This window comes from Sturnus vulgaris, chromosome 3 (assembly GCF_052056855.1).
Source record: "Sturnus vulgaris isolate bStuVul1 chromosome 3, bStuVul1.hap1, whole genome shotgun sequence".
NCBI classification, from domain to species: domain Eukaryota; kingdom Metazoa; phylum Chordata; class Aves; order Passeriformes; family Sturnidae; genus Sturnus; species Sturnus vulgaris.
In genome coordinates, this window is record NC_142245.1 from 85,991,965 (window position 1) to 86,011,446 (window position 19,482).

Consider the following 19,482-nt stretch of genomic DNA (forward strand, 5'->3'; position numbering starts at 1 on the left):
GCTTGGATCCCTGCCACAGCGTGTCCGTGATGTTAACGAGTAGGAGAAGCTGTGCCTGCTTCAGCAGCGGTCTGCTAGTTCAGAGAAGGGGTTAGAGAACAAAGTGGAGTTTGATGAAATTTAAATGTGACACTTAATCCTGTTAGCACACAGAGGGAAAAGTTTTTTGTTCCATGGAGGGGAAGGAGAGGAGCTATTGAATTTACCTGAAATCTATGCATCAGGAAGAACCATATCAAATGGAATCTGGGTCCATGCCTTGTTTCAAATACATCATCTTTGCCAAACAGAAACCTCAGCTGAGTTTCTGTACAACTGAAGCCCTGCTTGTTTTCAACCTGCAGCAACTGTTGTTTAATACAGATGAGCAACTTGATCTTCTTTGGGTTGCTCACATACCATAGTGATGAGCCTTACTGAAATACTACAAAAGAAGTTTTAAGTTTACTGCCTGTTTAGGAGAAAATAAAGTATGTTCAGGTGACGGGATTTTTTACTGTGTTCATGGTCAAGTGGTGATTTTATTGCTAAAAACATGATTTTTTCAGTTTCAGCATTGCTGTTTCAAGTAATGCCTATTCTTTTTTTTCAGATTTTTCTTTGACATTGCTAATTAGTCAGCCTTAGCCAAAAATAGGTTAAATGACTTCATAAATTGTCAGTCAGATGTTCAGTGTGAGTGCAGCACGTGGCGGTGCTGAACACCGTGACTTCTGTGAAGTCGCTGGCACAGTTCTGGACTGCAGTGGGTACGAGGCAGCACTGGTGGGTGTGGACAGTGTGAAGAGGAGCACTCTGAGGGAGGCTGTGGGGGTGGAAATTGTATTTCTGTTAAGACACAGTGAAGGAAGAAAGCATGAATGAGCTGTAATAGAAACTGTAATGTGGAGTGCCAAGTCTGTCCTCGTGTGATGCTGGAGGTAGAGAAAAAGGCTTACTAAGGGCAAGGAAGGTTGCAGATCTTGACAGGCCTAGACCATGACAATAGCTGCTCTTTGATTCAACTGAGAAGAGACAGGTGGCCCTAAGAGGATATAAAGATTTCTTAGAGTATTCTTTCTGGCAGGAATTTTCTGAATCTATTCTGGTCACAGCAAGATTTTTGCCTTTGCTTCACTGGAAAATGTCGTGTAAAAGTGAACCTGGAAGATGAGGAGTTGCTGGATGGGCTGGAAATGTAATGATTAGTTGAAAGGACTTCAGTTTAGATTTTATGCATAAAATAATCTGCAAACCTGATGTTTGGCTAGGTCTGTGGAGTTGCAAGTATTAATTATGTGTTAGACTTAGCAGGTATATTTTTTCTTGAAGTGTTGGAGAGATGAAGAAAGATTTCATGTGTTACATTGGACACAGAGTAGAGACAGTTTTCTGGACCATGTTAACAGAGGGGATGGGTTTTTTTAATTGCGAAGTAAATCAGCCAGATTGAACATGCACAAGAGCTTTTAAGAATCTCTTCTCTAAAAACAAATAGAATCTCTTCTGATAAGGAAGGAAGGAGGGGGTAGCAGAATAGAAGACCAAGTTCTGGATTGTCACAGAAAAGATTGGCAACTCAAAATACACAAGGATGGAATAGAGCAAATATCTTTGGACTTTGGCAAGAACACTGCTAAGTTAACCTGAAGAAGATCTGGGATGGAAATAGGAAAGTGAAACTTAAGGCAACTACTGTGCTTGAAGAAGAAATAGAAAGCTGGGTATTTAAAGAAGAATTGAGTCATCTAAGAGAGGCGAAATAATTAAAGGATGAAAATTCCCTAATAAGGCATACTTTGCCATTAAACTTATTTCTAAGTCCTTGAAAAGGGGATATCTCTAAAAACAAATGAACCAACATAACTATTTTAACATGGTTATAGTAATCATAAGACACTAGGAATAGGATATGCTTCCTGCATTGCTTAATTCTTATTTGTGACTATAATAGAACTTTTAAGCTAGCATTGGCAAGAAAAATTAAATGTACAAGTATTTCAAGCATAATGCCAGATATTATTCCTACTCGTCCATGTAGAAATGACAGCATTTCAGGCTGGCAATTTCCCTTTTTTAAAAGCATCTTCAACTCGAACTTTTTTCACTGAGGAAAAAAAGTGTCCACCGTTCTCCATCTGCATGGGCATGCCAATACTGCCACGTAACTATTGACATGCCAGCCTCTTTCAAAGTCTCACAGCTTGAATGCCATTTGCTATAGGGCATTCAGCAGCAGAGCTAACTGCTTGGTGGGCCAGAAGATGGCTGCACATAATGTAGAGAAGGATCCAGAAACCCCTTTGACACTCAGCGGTGAACTTTAAAAGATTTTAGGAAATTAAGTTGTGCTAAATAGTCACTGTAAGCTTCTTTCCACTCGAGTTTTGCTGCTGATGTGAACTTTAAGTAACTTTCAAGTGCATCTTTGCAGTTTTGCTTCTACAGAATCTGAACTTGTTTGTGTTCTTAACTTTGATTTGAAGGAGTTACATTTCTTGGGTGAAAGGAGACAGCTATTCTATTATTCTGATATAGAGTGCAATCTGGCTGTTGAGTCATGTACTCTCAATGCTAGTAACGTTCTTGAGATTTCCTGAATAGATAGTAACTGGAATAGTACTTATCATCTGGACATAGCGAACTTGATCTGAGCAAGTGGCACGTGAAAAACTGAGACGCTTGGGTTTGGTTTTTGCATATTTTCAATGTGCAAAAAGTGGGGGGAAAATGACTTGTAGCAGAGCCGTTGTAGAAACAAGTGTTTACGTGTAGGGAATTGAAGGGAGGGAAGTTAACAGAGAAACTATGAGCCTCAAGGGTCCTTGTTACAATTAGAGCCAAGACTCAGGAATTAAAAATTCCAATTTAGAGAGTGCACATAAATTACCTCTTGTTTTAACCTGACAAAGACGTGCAGTTGTATGGAACAAAATAGGAATTGTGAAAGGTTTCCTAATGAAATTCAAAAGCAAGGTGAAACATGCTTATAGTTTTTCTATTTAATTAAGCACTTAGTCAGGTTTGCAACAAACCTTGCCTTTCCTCTTGAGTCAGTGATTAGGCTCCTCCAGGAGAAACTTCTGAAACTACAAAGCTCACCTGAATTGAAGGGAGGTTCCAAGGCTTAGTTTAGGTATGAAAGTAAGAGGTGCTCTACTTTAAGTGGTTTGAGGGTTTCCTGTGAAGCGATTTACTTAACATTCTTTTTTTTTGCATTTGCTGCTACTTAACTTACAGGCAGTTTGTACTCCTTCTCCCCGTCAAAATTATATGACTTTCAGGATGCTGCCTCTCTGCATTTAATTTTTTCTCTTTTTCATATTAATATCCTAAGATATCAAGCTATCTATGTTAAGAAAACATAAATGCTCAGAAAAAATCTCTGTGTATTTGTATTTCTATTGCTCTCTCAATTTTGTTCAACCTGAGATACGAAACTGTACAAAGGAAATCCAGAAGTGTGGTAGGGTTAAAACTGAAGCTACAACCTCAGAGCTGTGCTGAAATGGCCCTGTAAGGCAAGGGAGATATTTCAGTAAGACCTTTTCAAAAGCACTGGCCTAAAAAGTTGAATTTTTTTTCATGGTTTTTAACTCTCCAAGTTTCTTTTAATTATATATTTTGAAGTTGTTTGCATTGGACTTAAGAAGGTTCATGCATTGAGTTGATTGCATTTAATAAGAATATAAAAAATTTTGTAAGACCGTGCAATAAGCCAGTATTAAAACTATAAACATTTGTTACGTTACTCTAATGTAAGCAAGTTTTGCTGATATAAGTTTCCACAGGTTAATGTATGTTGCTTTGCTTAGCTGAATATTTCTCACAAAATAGAAGTCACGATGTCACTAACATCGAGTAGTTCTATGCCAAACAAAAATTTTAAGTTAGGTTTCTTAATCACTTAACAATTGTCTTCTTGGTTTCTACAGTTTCTGGTGTTCTCTTAATACATATTTTTGCTTCAAAGTAAGATTTGTTGATTGTGGTAGGACAAGAAGCTCAATCTATAAACTTGCAAAGTTTAAAATACTAGCTGAGACTAAATAATATAGATTATGTTTTGCATGAGAGAGTGGTTTCTTTCCTTTTTTTTTTTTTTTTTAACCTGTGCGCTAATGCTCTGAAGTAAGGCTTGCTCTTGAAGTAGCCTGTGAAAACTCTCTAGTTAATAGCTTTAGTAACTAAGTTTGTAAGTGAATTTGGACGTGGAGCAGAAAAAAATGTTTGTATGCCACATGTCTTGCTGACACTAATTTCTACCATCAAGAAATCATAGATTTGTATTTTTATTTGTGTGAAGAATTTAGATAAAGTCTGTTGTTAGAAATTTCAAAGCAAAATCACCTAAGCTGGGGGTGCTCTGGAAACGCTTTCCTTTGCAGCTCTTAAAAAAATCAGAGATGAGGAGAGTGTGGGGAGAGCCTGTGCTGTAGCACAAGGACAGACATGATAATGCTTGTTTTGCAGAAAAGCTTTATTTAGCTTAGCAACCTCATTGCTAAATATTCCCTGTCATTTTGCAGCATAATCTGAGGAGACTAAAGCTATCTAGGAGGAGAGGGAATGTGAATGTGTGGGGCCAAGACTCATTGCTAGAGAATCTGATGAGCATGAGAGTGGAGGGCATTGAACCTTAATAATAGATTATTTAGTATCAAGCTGGTTCTTGTTGTCTTGAGTCAGTAGACGTTTAAGCCTATTCTCACACCTTTGTTGGGTTTTGTTCATGTTGATAATGTGCAAATGAGATCCATTGTATGTGATTTTTTCCATTCAGGATTTGAGGAAGGGCTGGATTTATGTACCTGGACAGTTGGGAGGAATGTTAAATAAATATTCTTATCAGCCTGGAGTAGAGGATTGTACTAGCAATTTTCTAGGCTGTACTGACATCTGGTGGCAGTTTATATATTCATATAGTATTTAAAATATTTTTCATTCAATGGTAGGCCAGTTAATTCCATGTCTAGAATATGCCTGCTTATGTATTTTGGGCTGTTCCACATTATTTTGTGGCTTGTGTGTGGTGGCTGTTCTTTTCTCACTGTTTTGCTCTGACTCTCAGAGGCAAAAAGTTTAAAATTGTTGAAACTAATCTTTCTTTTACCTAGTTTAAAAATGTATTGACCTTGTTTTTAGGTTGTTTTTTCTGTGTCTTATAGTAATTATATGGAAAAGGAAACTTTTTTTCCCCCCCTTCAAATAATTGCAAGGCTCTGGGATAATTTTCTTTCTTTGAAGCTGAAAGGAGAGCTGAAGGAGAGCTCCACTTACATTTTTAGATCTTCCTCATCAGACAAGGACTCCGGGGTTCCTCTTTACATACCCTTATATATAAATATGTGTCTCTAAAGTGGAATGTAGAATGTTTAAGATGGGGAAAAAACAGAATTTGTTGCCGTGGGTTTGAAACAATCTTAGAAGCATGCCAGGCTTTTTTTGAGAAAGTTTATGGCAAATCATTGTTGCCAGGATCACAAGGTGTTCACTGAAACTGTGTGGCCTTGCAGGAACAGGCAGGTGAGAAAGAAAACCTGGCCATTTTGAGAGAAATTGTCCTTCACGTAGGAGAACAGCAATAGTGAGAGGTTTGTTATTTTTGTGGTTACCATACAGAGATGGAGACATAGAAAGGGGGATCCACCAGACTCTAGCTAAGCTCTAAGGATGCCTGACACTGTGATTGCTCCTTCCCAAGTCCAAATCTCAATTCTAACTTCAAACTGACATGGCTGTTCCACTCTGTACTAGCTGCTTTTTGAGGGGTGGCTGATGAGTGAAGGAGGTAAGTTGAGAATATCTCCAGATGTAAAGACCACACAATCTCCAGGATTCCACTGGGCAAAGAAGGAAGAGTTTTAAATAGCTTGCAGTCTTCTCTGGGCCTGCTGCTTTTTAAGCTGTCTGTATTCAAAGGGGGGATTCAATACAAATATTTCGCCCCTCAAGTGGGTCACTGCAGGTGGGTCAAGTAAGCCTCTATGTAGGCAGGTTATCCTTCCTTGTGTGCATTAGGGATTTTGAGGAAGGTTTTGAGACAAGTTTTGAATTTTTGTAAGAGGCAATGTAAGAGGCCTTCTTATATAAAAATGCTTCATTAGTTTTACTAATGGTGTAATATTTATAATGTTCAGTGATATTTGCCCCCATTTTAATGGTGTGTATTGATGCAGAGCAGAAAAATTAGCTGTTTTAGAGAGCTATGAGTACACAGAAGGTAGCATAAAGTCAGCTCATCTTACAAGTCTGTAAGGGAGTTAGACCTTACACTATACATGATTTTCTCCCTGTTTGCAAACAGGATAATTTCTCTTTATTTTATGGTCCTCTGCTATTGGGTGATATAATTGAGTGGTTCTGGCTATAACAAGTATTCTCTGAAGTGAGCAACTTAGGCATGTTGACATCCAGTTTATAATCATTACCAGAAATTAAACTAATCTAACTTGCTACAGAGTAAGTTTTCAGTCCTTCCATTTTGTGCTTAGTTGTAAAATGAAAGCAAATTAATGATCACAATTTCTTTATAGTGTGTCATTCACTGAGCAAGTCACAGTCTCTTCTTTCCAGATGATGGCAGGGCAGTGCTTTAGTTTTGAGTTGTTAGTTTGTTGTTTGCACTGCATTCTTTTAGCAGCTGCTTCTTAGGTGAATCTCTGTACTACATTTTACAGTCATATCCTTCAAGTGTAGGAGAGTGAAGCTTAGGGAGGGAGAGCAGGTTTTAGGATCAGGTAAATAATTATGTCACTAACACCTTGCCACTTGGAAATCTGGGGTTTTTTGCAGTACTTAATCCTTTTGTAATATCTTTGCTGAGACTATGATCACTTGTGTGGCTATTGGTGCAGGTAGGGCCTTCCCTTAGATCCTTCAGGGGAAGGATTTTAACCTAGCTTTCTGCAAGGCTTGCTGGCAAATCAGCAGCTGCATTTCTTAGACACCCAGAGAAGGACATGCTTTGCAATGGGAGCTGGGCCAGGCAGGTTGCTGTATCTGGGTACCTAGACATAGATGAGGAACTGTGCCTGGCAAGTGGTAGGCATCTCTCTTGGCAAGGGACTATGATAGGTGTAGCTTCTTATTCTCCCCAAGTATGTCACCTTAGACACATCTTTGACTACATAAATATTAGTAGAAAAGAGAATGGCCACCTGAAACAATTTGGAAGTCGAAGTAGAGAAGCAGTACAAATACAATAGACCTGTGCTTAAAGTCATAATTTAATTGCTGTCATGTTCTTCTGTCATTTGTTTTGACTGTAGTTCTTTAGAATAGGAATTACTGTGTTGAGTATGAATGAAGTTCTTGCCAGAAGATTTTCTTAAATTGTTTGAAGTTATCTGGTACATCTTTCAGAAGCACATCTGAAATATATATGTAAAACTGACTTTTAAAGTCCTAAGTCACTTGGGTCATTAATTTAAATGCTAAAACTGAAGGTTATATAAGAAGTCTCAAAAGTATTTGGGATTCTGTGAGACCATATGTTACTTAGTTTTTATTCTGATTTTTCTTATTCGGAAACTCCAGATTCTTTTTGCTTCGTGTGTTGAGTATTTCCTTGTCACTGCATCATTTGCCTTGACAAGTTTTCTTCTCTGTGTGCTGACAGGATGTTGCCTGTTACAGCACTGGCTTTCACAATTTTCTTAGATATAAGGCCCACAGCTCCAGTACTTTATAGGCTTATTTTGAAAGCAGAATTTTTTCCTGCTATAGAAGATTTGGGTTTTTTTTTCCTTCTACTTACTTTTTAGCAAATACAGTATCAATGCTTTTTGAATTTACATAGTTGTGTGGGGTTTTTTGTATTGGGGACATACTAGGTTATTGGAAGAGGGGTCATCTTTTTTATTCCATGTTTTAAACTTGAAAGAACTGTTTTAATGGTAGAGTGTAAAGTAAGTTAATATTTTCTAAGTCAACTGTCTGATTTTAAGCCCTGAAGTTTGAATTCTACTGAAAAAGTAATTGTAAATACAATTTTAACCAGTGGTAATAAAAGATGTACATCAAGATGATACCATGATTGATGTTTTAAATATTAAAAAAAAATCATCATAGCTCTTACAGGATCAAAATAGGATCTGTTAGCAACAGAAATATCAGACACCTATCAGCTAAAGAGAATACTGTGGTAAATCAGAGACTACCACAATATTATTTTTCAACTTTCTCTTGTAAAGGGCTAAAGTGCCTTCTGCAAATCTTACTTAATCTGCCAAACCTTGAATGAGAAATGTAAGGTCTTTTGCAGCAGTTCATGTGAGATTTTAAAACTGGCTCTGCCTCCAGGAGGACCTGGGACTAGATTACCTACTGAGATGCTTACACCTGGATTATTTTAAGATTTACTCCTTTTCCTTGCTCTGAGAGAGCAGCTCCATGACTTTATTTCTGCACTTTATGCTTTTGTTTCTCTGCTGGATTCATTGTTGAGCCCATGCCAGGCTGTTTCTTGCAGGGCTACCTGGCAATCTGATTGATGTGGCTGCTTAATTGAAGAAAGGGATTTTCCTCTTCTGTAGTATGCCCTACAAAGAGATCCAACCCACAGACTCCATTGAAACGTGAAGCAGAAGGAGTGTTTTAGGAGAAATGCATCTTCTTAGTGAAGAACTAGCATAGGTTGCTTAACTGCTGACCAGAGAGATCATTTATTGAGGACAGACAGCTCGAGAAAGAAAACTTTTAATTCTTACAATTTGTGCCGCCTTTGTAGTTCAGATTTATAGCAGACTAGAAGGTAAAGATGGTCTGTGCCTTCAGATCTTTTTCAGCTTTTGAGCCTCCCTCAGATCTCTAGGCTTCCTTATGAATGGTCAAGCAATGGACAGTTACATAGTCCCCTTCTTTCCCCTCCTGCTGCTTGCTCTTGTTTCCTGACCGAAGAGATTCCCTCCAGGCACTGACTTTTAGATATCTATCCTGAATTTTAGAAGTACTGGACTGATATGTAGGTAATGGTGGAGGAGAAAACTATATAGTTACTTTGGTCCAAATGAAGCATACTTCATGCCCACAGAGCAGCTGTTTCCTCAGAAAGCTGGCCAATATACTGAGTTATAAATGGTGTTTGTATGATGATAAGTACTGTACTACTATTGTGGCAACCCTTCTATGGGTTATGCTCTCAGCAAAAGCTCCTCTACTTTTTTGATAGCAAATTAATTTTTTTTAAAGTACATTGCTTTGATTCTGTAACACAATTCAGGTCCCTGGTCACTTGAACATGTTTTTGGGTTTTTTTTTTTGCACAGGCATTGTTTTTTAAAGCAGAAACTATTTTTCTTACATTGTTCTGAAACCTGTGGAATTTTTTTTCCTCTTCTGAGGACTTTGACTTTTGTTCTACATGAGAATTTCTTTTTTCTTTTTTCTGATTGGATTTCTCTTTTTTAAAAAAATTGGGATTTTTTTTTCCTCTTAGAGGTGATGCCTTCAAGGAAACCAAATACTTAAAATGTTTGAGAAGAAAGTACAATCTCAAATGTACCTAGACTACTGTTAACAGCCACAAGTTAGTTAACCAAACACTTCGATTTACCAAGCTGTATCTTTAAAAGTATTCTTTACCTCACAGTATTCAAAAGTGTCCCCAAACCGTCATTCCTCTGTTAATTAAAAATAAGCTAGATAGTGTAGGCATTCTGTGAGCCAGCACTCGAAATATCACCTTTAAATCATGTTAAAAACTTACAGTCCTTTGGAAATTGCATGACAGCTCTTACTTGTAGAATGCAAAAACCATTCTTCTGCTATGTGCATTCATTAAAATGGTGAATTCTCTGTTTTCTGCAGGCACAACTTCAGGACATGAAGAGTACTTTGGAGTGAACTGGCAGTAACCCTTGCAGTACCATGGTGGCAATAACACTGTATGTCCTCTGAAGATGCTGAAGCTCAGCCTTACTTTGAACTTCTTTCTTAGACCCTCCAACTTGTTCACAAAGAACTTAACACTGATTTGGATTCATATGGTCATGGGTATGGATTTCTTCCTCCCATTACTTGACATCTGCATGTTTCCAGCAGTCAGTGATGAAGTCAGTACTAGATCTGCTGACATTTGGTCTATTCGTGGGAGCTCTGAGTGACAGGTATTGTAAACATCCTACACTCTCAGCTGTGGAAACTAAGAAAGCTGGGAGAAGGCTGTTTACTCTCCCTGCCTTGGAAATCGTCTGGAGAGCAAGGATGGAATATTATGTTGATTGTGTATCTGACAGCCTGTATTTCATGCTTTACATTATGGTGTCAGTAAACAAATTATGTCATTACATCGTATCTTCAGTGTCTAGTGTTGAGACCAAGGTCAGAAGGGCCTTGTGATATGCTTTAGCTGTACTGCTGGCTTGAGGGAAACTTAAATAGTAGCAATAATACACTGCAATACTTCCATCCTTAAGCAGTGATTAAAAAAGACCTGTCACACCATTTATTTATAGGCAGTGATGCATACAAGTTGCAGTGTGGACATCCTCAAGTTGACACATCATTATTGTATTTAATCAAAATCACTCTTAAATGGTTGGTACTTGTTTTCTAAGATCCACTCGATTCTCGTTTTCTACCCAAAAGAGCTAGAAATAGAGGTTAGAAAGCAGAAGGGTTCTAGAGGAATTCAAATTTCTGTTCCTTTTCAAAGAAAATCAGAGGTGTCAACATCAACTCCAACTCTAAATTAAATTAGAATACAGAGGTCTTATCCACTTGGTGTTCCCTACCACTTGCTCCCCAGTTTGTGTTATACTTTGTGCTTTGTCCTGGCAATCTTTCTCTTCCTCCTTGTCTTTCATTCTGTATGCTGTAAGCCAAGTAGAACTTCTCAGTTTAAATGTAGAGTAAGCTGGGAAAAAAAATTACTTTTAAATCTAATGTCCTGCTGCCATGGTCCTAAAATACTCTTAAAGTGAGTTTTGCAGCTTTTTTTAAGCAGGGACTCTGGCAGAAAGAATATTGTTTCCCTCTTTTCTGTTTTGCCCTGTTTATGGGGAAGAGACACAATTTTTGTGTGATCTTTAAGAAATTTTTCATAATATAGTTGAATTCGAAGATCACTGTCTAGTTTCTTTTGCAATAGTGTTCTTATGTAATCAGATCCTACTGCTTCAGCTTTTTAGAAAAGGCATTTAAATATAAAATGTTTTAAATAAGGGCTTTTAGAAGAGTTTAGTTTTCAGAGTTTGGAAAGGGATGGGAGTGGAAAGACAAAAGGTAAAAGAATGTGTAAGGATTTGAAGTAGTACTTGCACAAAATGGACAAAAAGGAATTCAAACTTTTATGCAGAACTTTAAAAAAGTCAGTTATTTGAAGTAATAATTATTTTTCAGGCTCTGGCTTGCTTTCCTGTTGGAAGAAGCAGTAAGAGGGAAAGCCAGGGTCACAGTGCTGTAGTGAAGGACTAAGTTGATGAGTTAAAAGAAGGCTTATGATTTTTATAGTAATTTCCAAGAAACGCAGAGTTAACCTCTGAAAATGATCTTTTTAAGGAGATGTTAGCTGTTCAGACTAGTCAGACGATAGGGGGTAGCATTTCCTAATACACATGGTTCCCTTGGCAAAAAGAGATTTCTGGGGATGATGGAGCACAGTTACTTCTTCTACTGCATGACAGTACTGATTGTAGACTATGCTGTCCAGGAAAGACAACCTCCTGAAGGAGATAACTCCCTGAATTCCTGAAATGTGAGTTTGTGTATTATTTTTATTTAGACATGCTTTGGGTTTGGAGTCATGATTTTGTGTCAATTAAAAATACTTCCCTATATTTAATATTACTTGTGCATTTAATAGTGAAATTCCATCTTCATTTTCATCAATATAAGACTCCAATAGTCCCAACTTTGTTGTACATTTTTCCTGGCCCACACTTTTCCTGGCTTTGTACTCACATGATTTGTTTACACTGCAAACTAATTCAGTGGCTTGACCCCACTGAAAACTAAATAAGCAAAACAGCTTTTATGTGGATCAGCTGCTATTCCACCACTATCCTGTCGCCTGAAATTCTACTGAAAGTCCTAATTCCTTCAAATATAACCACTTTCCTGAAGAAGAGAAACAGTGTTTATTTTGAATAGCTTATGTAGTCCTAAAACAGTAAAATAGTGAAATTACAGGATTCTGAATATTTTATTTGATATTAAATTATTGTTGATGTTGTCTGAACACAATTGCAAGCATGGTGCTAAAATAAATTCAGATTAAATTGTTTTAATTAAAATGTTTCATTTTTTGAATATCATTTATGCTTCTCCTTTAAAAGATTTGTTGGTAAAGTCTAAATAAATTGTGTTGCTAAAAGGAAGCAACTGGTAATTTTGCTGTGTCCAGACCCTTAATTGTAAAGGTATCTTCTGATGTACCTGCACCATACTGAGCACTGTATAAATTGCATCATTTTTAGATCAGAGTATTTTTTCCCCCCAAGGTATTGCTTGCCAAGCCAAAGGCAAACATTATGTCCTTTTCTGTTGTTAATCCCAGACTTCAAAGAGTTGAAGATTCTTTCCAGTCTATCAATTAAACATAGAGTTTTTCCATTGTGGAAAAAAATGTAACAGGGCTGTTTCAAAAGCCTCTTGCCAGTAATGAGCTTTGGATTGGGTCCATGGAGAGGTAATCTGTAGAGCTACCAATGCAAGTCATCTCTGGGAAATTGCTGATTGTAGGCATGGCCTTTTTTCTTGAAGGGTGGTTCTTCCAAGATGCAAAAGTTACTTGTTCCAAGTGATTCTTGGCACCACCCTGGACAATATTATTCCTGCCTGTTACGGTCAACATGCTACATTGATTGTGTTTCTCTTTTTTTGTTGTTGTTGTTTTGAGGAAAAGGACAGTTCTTATTATCATGTTCCTTAATTTCTAAACTTTGTTTGGACTTGGTTTGTTTGGATTTTTTAAGCTATATTTTTGATTATGTAGTCTTTCAAGGTAATTGTCAAACCTCCATTACATTTGGTAATATAGGGGCTGACCATGGTAAGGAAGAAAGAATGCGTGGGAGTACTCAGGCAGAGCTATTGCTTGTACTGAGATTGCAACCTGAGCTTGAAGTTTACAAGTGGAATATTAGAAAAATATTTTATTGAAAGTTTCTAAGAGCTGCTGGTGAGGGAAATGAGAGGTGAAAGGGGACAAGAGGTCATTGACTTGTCATCCAAAGGGTGAAAGTAGTATGTTGATTATAAGTGTAAACACTTCCTTAACGATGCAGTGAAAGAACACAGTGATTTCCCTTAATGCTTATACAAAAGTCAAGTTCTGTTTTATGCAGTAAATCTCACTGTCACTAATTTTAATTCAGCACAGGAGAATTTAAAAGTCTATGACAAGCTATTCTACTTAGAAGATGAAATCGAAAAAGAAAAGAGAATTTGCTCTGAATGAAGAAAAAGAAAACCACATTATGTGGGCTTCAGTCATAATTGCCCTGAAATGAGAGATGGAGTTCTAGATCTGAGTTTTCTCTGTGCTGTGATTGAGATAAAAACATGTAAAAGCAACTGTCCTTCTGCAAAATGCAAACAGGTGTGGAACATCTGCAGTACAAATATTCATTCATATGCAAACAAATGTTTTTACAGCTTAAAAATACATTAACTTAAAATCCGATCAAACACTTTGTTCGATTCAGGTTTTATTCAAAATTAGCTTCTGTTTTTAAAACATATTTTTATATAAACTGATTCTCATAAAAATAATGTTTAAATAGAATGTAAAAGCTGAAGTTTCTGTTACTCTTATGAAGATTTTGGTTCTTGTCATCTCTGGGTTCCATCCAAGACCTACTTAGCTACAGTTAAGCTGTTGTTTCCTTGTTTTTGACCTTTGGCTTTAAAGATGTTAGCATGAATTAAATGGAAATACTTTTCTAGCAAACACTTTATAGAATAAGCAATCTTCAGCTGAGCAGTACAGTCTATAACTACAAAGCTGAGGACTTGTTTATTTTAAAAAGTGTAATATGATAGCTAAATTATACCTTATTTAACTCTTCCAAAAGGAGAAAAGAGTTAGGCTGTATTGCATAAGCCTTATGTTTGCAATGCTGACTTTACAAGAATATTCCATTTTGTTCCTGCTTAAGTTAATAGGGGATTTTTGTTTGCTGCTTTGGTGCTGTTATTAAGCTCTAATCCTGGTTTTGGACAGACTCTGCTTTCTCCATTGTGAAAAAGATCACACTTGCTCTGTAAATGCGGAACCCCGCGTTTTTCATGAGTCTCAATTGCAATAAAACATGCTTTCTAAAATCATGCCATCAGAAGCTGGTTTGTCTCATTGTGTTCCAGCCTTTCTTGTGATTTGGATTGCATTGCCTGCTTGTATTGCTGCAGGAGCAGAAAGGATGTTACAGACTTAATGTGGGGTTATTGTAAAGGCTGCTGAGAGCTCCTCCTTGTGCTTCTGTTGTGATGCTGTCCTCCCGTGGATGAGAAGAGGACATACAGAACTTCTGGTGGTTTTAAGTGTGTGCTTATAGCACAGCCACAGGTGTGCCTGGCCGACTGAGGGAGTGAGATCTGCCCAGTTGTGGCACCATGGAAATCGGCTCCAAGCCATCCTCACCCCTCTTTGAGATTCTGGCTATATTTTTAGCTATGAGAGTGTCTAGCTGACCTTGTTTCATTATTCGGTTTATGAGAAATACGTTGGGTATTGTCACCAGCCAAGGATTTCTGGGCTTTCCATCATTTGAAGGTTATATTTCTCCAGTTGTTCCTGTATAGCCTAGAGCATCTGCTGGCTCAGGTAATCTGAAAATGTGCTGCTAAAGTAACTCAGCTCTGATGGGCAAAGAGTAGGTTGATGTTGACAAATAAAATAATTTCAGGATCTGTGAAATTTATGTTCTGTAGCTTGGCTAGAAATAGATGGCTCTGTACAACTATGAGCTTTGTAAATAGATGGACTTTGTACAACTTGCCTAACTTGCAAAGTTGTTGAAGGACGTTGGGATGACACCAGATTTTATGCTTAGTTCACAAAGTACAGATGAAATATGCACAGTGGTAATTTTTTTTCTTGTATGTGACCATACAGCACAGATATTAATGGAGCTGCTAATTAAGATCTTGCTGCTTGACTGTGCTCAGTTTAATGTGAAGTATTTAAAAGATCTGTAGATGTGGCACTTGGAGACATGGTTTAGTAGTGGAATTGGCAGTGTTAGGTTTATGGTTGGACTTGATGATATTAAAGGCCTTTCCAACCTAAATAATTCAATGATCCTAGGACTCTGATGAAAAGCTACAATATGCTTTGTGCCTGCATGAAAGAGCAGATCAAATCTAAATTGAAATAGATCATGTTTTACTGCCTTGGGGTAATTGTGTGTAGCATAAAGCTTTTAAATTAGAGGAGACAAACCCGGTAGTCTCTGTTGCTGCTCAGAGCAGGTGTGTGTCACAATGTGTAGATTTGCAAAAGCAGGAGTGACCAAACTTGTCTGTTTTTTGCTGAAGTCCTGACATTCATGAAAAGTCCCACAGCTACTCGTGTCCATGACCAGAAGCCTGTCATGTTGACTCCTGGGGACCTTGTCCCTTCAGATCCCAGGAAAGGGCTCTCCAGAGTGTATTTATTACCTACTTGCCTTGTTGAAAGAGAACTATCAGCTGTGATTTGTGATTAGCCTTGCTGAAGTTTGCATGCTCTAAATAGACTTAGCAGGTAGCCAGAGGGGAGCTTTGTGACTGTACCTTGAGAGACAAGCTCTACTGGTAAGACAGATCTATTTTCTGATACTTCCAGTGGCAAATCTTATTCCAACAGTGCCTTTTCACCTATACTTAAAGGTCTTTTCCTCTCCTGCAGAGTGTGGGGGAATGCTCTTTAGTGGGGCTTTACTGTCCTTTAGTTTGGAGATTTGGTTAGAGCTGTATGAACGTGCTATGTCACATGGCTTAGAATAGGAGAGGAGCAGGACTGAAACTCAGAGGACAAAAGTAGTTGGATTGAAAATACCTAGTAAGATTATTCTATGAATTGCTGAGCTTTTCCGAGTAGGGGAGAAAAAAGATCAAAAATTAGGAGTATTAAAGATAAATCGATGTCTGAACTGTCAGTTCATGAAACTCCAGAGATAAACTGAATGGAAAGTTTTCCCCTAAGGTCCCCATGGAATTTCTAAAGACAAATCTAAATGGAGAACAGCATGGATTTACATCCTTGTCTACAGGAACAGAATAATTATTTGCAGCCAGAAAAGGAACTTCAGGTTCTTGGCAGAAAAAGAAAGAGGTCTGGCTCAGAGACTTGAACTAAGTTGATTTAAAGTCTTTCAGGGGTAAGTAAAGTTTTTATACCTACAATAGAACAAATCTGTGAAAATGCAGAGGTGGGAGATGAAAAATGTTGCTTTGTACTTGAAAATATGTATACATGGATTTGGTTTGAGTATTTCTGCATGCTCAAATGTAGTATGCCAAATGCACTGTTTACAGTAAGCAAGGAATATAATATAGTTCCACTTCCGATTGCTTCTGCAACTTAAAAATAATACTTATTCTGAGTATTTTAACAAAAATGCCATTTCTGTTTGGCACTTCAATCTGAAATTACAGGAAAGGTAGATGATGCTATCATCATCTCCCAGTTTGAGCAATCTTAAAAATATATGTGGATTTTAGGTGCACAAAAGTTCACAATGATTTCTTGATTGCTGTGGGAAGTAGTTCTGGGTTTTGATTTGTTGGGTGGGTTTTTTATATTTTGGTTTTGTGTTTGGGTGTTTAGACGTTTTATGTTTTTTTCCTTTTTTAGTAGATCATGCTGTTCTTTTGGTATTTGATGTTGCTGGAATCATTAAAACAGCATTAGGCTGGTTTTACTCCCTTCCCTTTTTTCTAGTCTGTATTTGTGCCTAGGGAAGCAGGAAGAGTAAGATTTTGCTGCTGTCCATTTGAGTGAAGATTCCTGTGCTTTGCAGAGGTTTTTGGTGAGGCCTTTGCAGGCTTTTGTGGGTGGGTACTAAACCAGCAAATTAGTTCTGCAGTATGTGAGAGAATGAGTCATGGACTGTGTGCTCTGAGGATTGTACAGAGCAAGATCCAGCAAGGCAGCAGCAGTAGACTGGGCTCTGCTTCCTCAAAGCCTTTCCCTCTGATACCCCTGCTAAACTTTAAAGAAACTTCACAGGACTGACCAGATTAATTTCTCTTCAGATTAACCAGAAAGATGGAAAAATGCATGTGGCTGTCACCAGTAGGGATAGTTCATGTGGCTTAGCAATCTGAGGTTTTTTAGTTGTTTGCTTTTTCTAAAGAGAATTTGAACTGAGACTTAAAAGGGTGAGCAGGGGAGAAAGCTTTACTTTTTCAGGCAGGAACGTTGGCTTTTTTGTGGCCTGGCTCTGAGGACTTGCCTATACTTGGGCTGATTCTGAATAGCTCTCCACGATGTCTTTGTGAGTAGAGAACAGGGGCTTTGAAATACAGTTTCATATTTGTATCATCCATTGTATTTGAAATGCACTCTGCTTTAATACTAACAGACTTTAGGCAGAGACAAGTTCTTGACAGTTTGTTGAAAACAAAGTCTTTTTGTGGAAATATTTTCTATTTTGAAAGAATTTTTGAGAAATATGTTTGGATCCAGACTGGTTTGTGTGTGAACAGAGAGGGCAGACCTGCAGTAAAGGCACGGGGACTCAAGTGGGATGTGTGAGACTGAGATGCATGTCTCTTACTTGATTCAAAAATGAAAGCAAGTCTTGAAATCAAATAAAGTTCTTGTACACTATGAAGTCCTTGACATTCAGCCCACTTGAGAGTATATTTTTCAAATCAAGTCATCTTAATTCCTTTAAATATAGAAGCATCCAGTTACATTTGGGATATAATTTTTGTGGGAAAGGAAGGCTGAGGAAAGAGTCTATCAAGGGCTAGTCATGCACAAAGTAGAGAGGCATGTTTCAAAAGACCAGAAGGTACAACTTGATCCTTGCTGATACTGACAGACATGTGGAGATCAACATTCAGCAGATGGGTCTATACCCTTCTGATATTGTGCCTTTAAACTTTGTCCTTCTCTGGAGTAGTACTTTGGAGGCAGCTCTGTAAGGTTCATCCAGTGCTGTGGTATAGGACAGAAGCTGTCTGTGTCCCTGGGGTGGCTGATGCAAAGGGACCAGAGGCAGGGCTGTGAGAACAGAGCAGAAAATAAGTTTAATAACATGGATCTATGTTTGGGGGTTTTTTTATATCACTGGAGGCTGTAGGACTGACAGATGCAGGGCCTGCCCCTGCTGCCTTTGGAATGTTAAAAAATACTACTAATAAACCAGTCTTCAGTGCTGCTACTGGTTTGGTAGGACACAAATTTGCTACTCTCCTCAGCACTGTTCTCCATTCAGCTGAAAACCATCTTTTTCCTTGGAAGTGAGAGGAATAAATTGTTTCCTCAGTCGTCTGTGGGACCTGTTGTCTCAAGGCACGGTCAGGTACAGGCAGCCTCCTCTGCCATTGCCCAGCTACCACACAACCTGCCAAGGGACTCATCCTTTGGTTCAAATACAAGAGGAAACTGCCTTACACTGCCTTGAGGAGAAACCAGCAATAATTGGAAGTAATCATTTAGTAATAAAGGTCGAGTTTTAATGAGCAGGGACATGGCGTAGCTTAATAACTCCTGTTTTCCCGTTTTCTGTTTCAGGACAAGAAAAGTTATTTGCTTCAAGGTGAATGCTGTACTCTGCTTTGTCGCCTTGCTCATTTAGGACTTAGGCAATAGATAGTTAAGACAGTCTGAATTTTATTTTTTTTTAGCTAGCTAGTCTGTAAATTATAGCAGATTTGGCCTATTTTTGGAGAGTTTTGAGGCAGAGATGCTTACAACAGCTTGCAGAAAGGACAAGACTTGCTTTTGTAAATTCTCTTTAATGTGCCAGCATCTGTGTAACTCATTGTTGCTGTTATTTGTCCATAGGTTTCAGGAATTTCTTTTTTGCCAGTTATCTCCCTGTTTCTGGAGGTAGGGAGGGGTAAGACCTTCCAGCCTGGTGAAAGCACAAAACTTGATGGTTTTCAGATGAAGCTCCAGCTGCACAGCTAACAATGGTCACACCATACTTCTTGCTAGCTTTTTTCAATTTATTTTTGTCATCTCACAAGTACTACCTTCTCTGTCCCACTACATTCTGGAAAAATTCTTTGAGGAAAGACAAAAAAGTACAAGATGATAGCATTATACCATCTGATGGTGTATATGAGATGTCTTTCAAAGAATGATGTGAGACTCCAAATAATTCCTTTGGTGCAGGAAAGAGAAATGTTTTATCTGAGGAAAAGTAGAGGACAACTCTTAAGCCTGGAGCTTTCAGTAACAGTTTCTTTCCCATTTTCACTTTGCTGAAGTTCAGGATAAATTTTTCTATCAAGATTTCTATATATAATTGGGCAACAAAGAGTGCTGGAGATCTGTGGATGGCTTCACTTTTTATACTTCTTACAAGAAAAGGTCAGGATTTTTAATTTATGTTAGAAGAA

The 19,482-nt window shown here is 37.9% G+C and overlaps 1 long non-coding RNA gene across 1 annotated transcript in view; it reads left to right on the forward strand.

Annotated features, from left to right (window-relative positions):
• LOC148224462 (uncharacterized) overlaps positions 1-14,250 on the forward strand; it is a 40,915-nt gene extending 26,665 nt beyond the window's left edge. The window contains exon 2 of the long non-coding RNA XR_015802668.1: positions 9,790-14,250. This is a non-coding gene — a long non-coding RNA (uncharacterized LOC148224462). The remainder of the gene's footprint in view (positions 1-9,789) is intronic.
• Positions 14,251-19,482: the final 5,232 nt, after the last annotated feature.